Raw genomic sequence first — 2,500 nt, 5'->3', positions numbered from 1 at the left:
AAATGAAGAATAATGAATAAAACGTTTTTTTTAAATATGACAAAAAAAAAAACACTTGCCTAAAGGAAGCATGAAAACAATCATAATTTGGTCCATATTTTCTGAAGGCCGGAACCCAAACATCTTAGCAAACAAAGTGAGTGAGTAGCCCACATACCACAGCTGCAAATATATCTGGAATATGTGGAGCGTATTATGAAACACAGGCTGTAGCCCATTTGATCTGTGTTTATTCTGCAGAGAACTGCTGACACGTCACATCGTCAGATATCAAAACTAACTACGGTAATAAATGCTGGCACTGACATGCACATAAAGTGTAGGCAACAAGCGCGTTTGATCCTCCAGAGTTTGCCTCTAGACTGAATGGATTCATAAAATGAAATAAAGAAATCAACCAACAAACATTTGAATAAAGTGCATGGGTGGGACGTAACCATATCAGTCAGCTGAGCCTTGTTCTGGCAGGAAATGTTTGAAGAGATCATGTGAACATTACACGCTGCCGTTACGCTGACGTTCCTGAGACTTGGGGCATTCTGTCTGTCCTATGGGATGCATTTGTTCCCCCGCCCCAAACTGAGAGCGCTTTTAGTGAGAAAAATGTGACATTTACAAAAACTCGACGGGGCAGCCCAGAGGAAAAGCAGTGCTGTAAATGAGGTCTCCGCTTGATCTCAGGTTCTTCTCCTAGACGACGTTGAGTCCAGTTTGAAATCAGAGAGACATTTTTTCCTGTTCTCCTGAAATTCGGCTCCAGAGAAATAAAACTCACGCATGTGGCTTAACTCTACAGTGTCTGACTCGTCTTCACTGAATAATATCTCCATGAGAAATGTGTGAGATCTCATCGTTTTCTTATGGATGGAGAACTCAGGCTTTTCTCCTTCATCACCAGAACTTCTCACAATGAAACGCTGATGTTAATCTCCTCTTCGGTGATCCTGCATTACCTCTTAAACTCCTCGGGACCACCAGTGGCTCCAAAACCCACTTCATGTTCTTCATCACGTTCATATTCCATAAGCTCCATTCAGAAGCTGGGCGTCGTGTGAGGCTGTAGCTCTTCTCTCCAGTCTAATAGACGGTGACGTCATTTTAAACCCTTATAATAAAAGAAGCTGAACTCAGTTTGTTTTTCTACTGAAAGTCGACCCGTTTTTCCCCAAATCTGGGCTCTAAACTATAAACAGACGGCGTCTCTTCAGTAATCTGCTCTGGAAACATCACTTTTAGAGAATAACACAAAGAGCGTCGGAGATTTTTGGCTTTCAGCAGTGAATCGTAAGCATATAGGAATATGTGGAGATCATAAAACACACGTTCTGTTCATTTGAGTGGAAATTCTACAAAAATAAACAAATAAATAAAATAAAAATGTCCATTTATTTCAAGCAGTTACTGAATAATTAGCCTTACGATTTGGTCACGAAAATTCCGGTGGACAAACCAGAACACACCCTGGAGAATAAGAGGTACTGAGATCTGCTTTATTTCTCTGAGAAAATCTTGAGAAAGTTTTTTGTCCTTCTGGCTTAACTTTCGCTGAACTTATGCCGACTGACCGCGGATTAAACATGACGGCATCCGGGAAAAACTGGACCACATATTACGTCCATCAGAACCTGCTAACGCTCCCAGAGGAAAAAAAACAATCTTCCCAAATTCAAGCTCCTCTTTGTGTACACTTCAAAAATATGGTGCTTTAGTAAAGAAAATGGTTCTATACAGAACCATGAGCAGTCAAAGAACCCTTTGCTTGGTCAGAGGATTATTTGCATCATGAAAGTGTTCTTCAGATTGACGGAAGGTTGCATGACTCTTCTACAGACAGTTCTTTTCGAAAAAGGGTTCTATATAGCATCCAAAAAGGGTTCTTCTATTATTACAAGATTGACATGGCAACAATAGAACAATCATTTCTGATGCTACGTAGAACCCTTTTTAAAAAGGTTCTACATAAAACTATCGGCAGCACATTCTCCATCAATCTGAAGAACCATTTCATGATGCAAAGAACCCTTTAATGATGCATCGGGTGCTTTGACCGCTCGTGGTCTAAGAAGGATATAGAATCCTTTTCTTTACTAAAGAACCCTTGAAGCACCATCTTTTTGTGCATAGCACATCATGCAGGCCTACGGGCTCTAGGTTCGTGTTTTGTGTTCTTTATACTTATAAATATGCATCTCCAGTTTGAAAGCAGTTATTTATAAGAACAAACAACACAAATTGCAAGTGTAACCTAATCTGTAGCGTCTGTATGTCTGCAGGAGGACAGCCAGAACGCAGCACCTGTTGTGTAAAGTAGCTGCCAACTTTCAACTACACAGTGAAGTTTTGTAAGCCAGTAAGTCAGACTGGGCTGCAAACTACACCGAGAAGCCTGCGTGATCTTAATGACGACATGGATGCTGGTTGAGCAGGTTGAGAGGTTTCGGGACCAATGTGAAGAAAAGATCTGGGTGACTATTGACTTCTACTGTTTGTCCAGTGCATT

Source organism: Pygocentrus nattereri, chromosome 16, assembly GCF_015220715.1.
Source record: "Pygocentrus nattereri isolate fPygNat1 chromosome 16, fPygNat1.pri, whole genome shotgun sequence".
NCBI classification, from domain to species: Eukaryota; Metazoa; Chordata; class Actinopteri; order Characiformes; family Serrasalmidae; genus Pygocentrus; species Pygocentrus nattereri.
The sequence above is the reverse complement of the archived record's forward strand: the minus strand, read 5'-3'. Positions refer to the sequence as shown.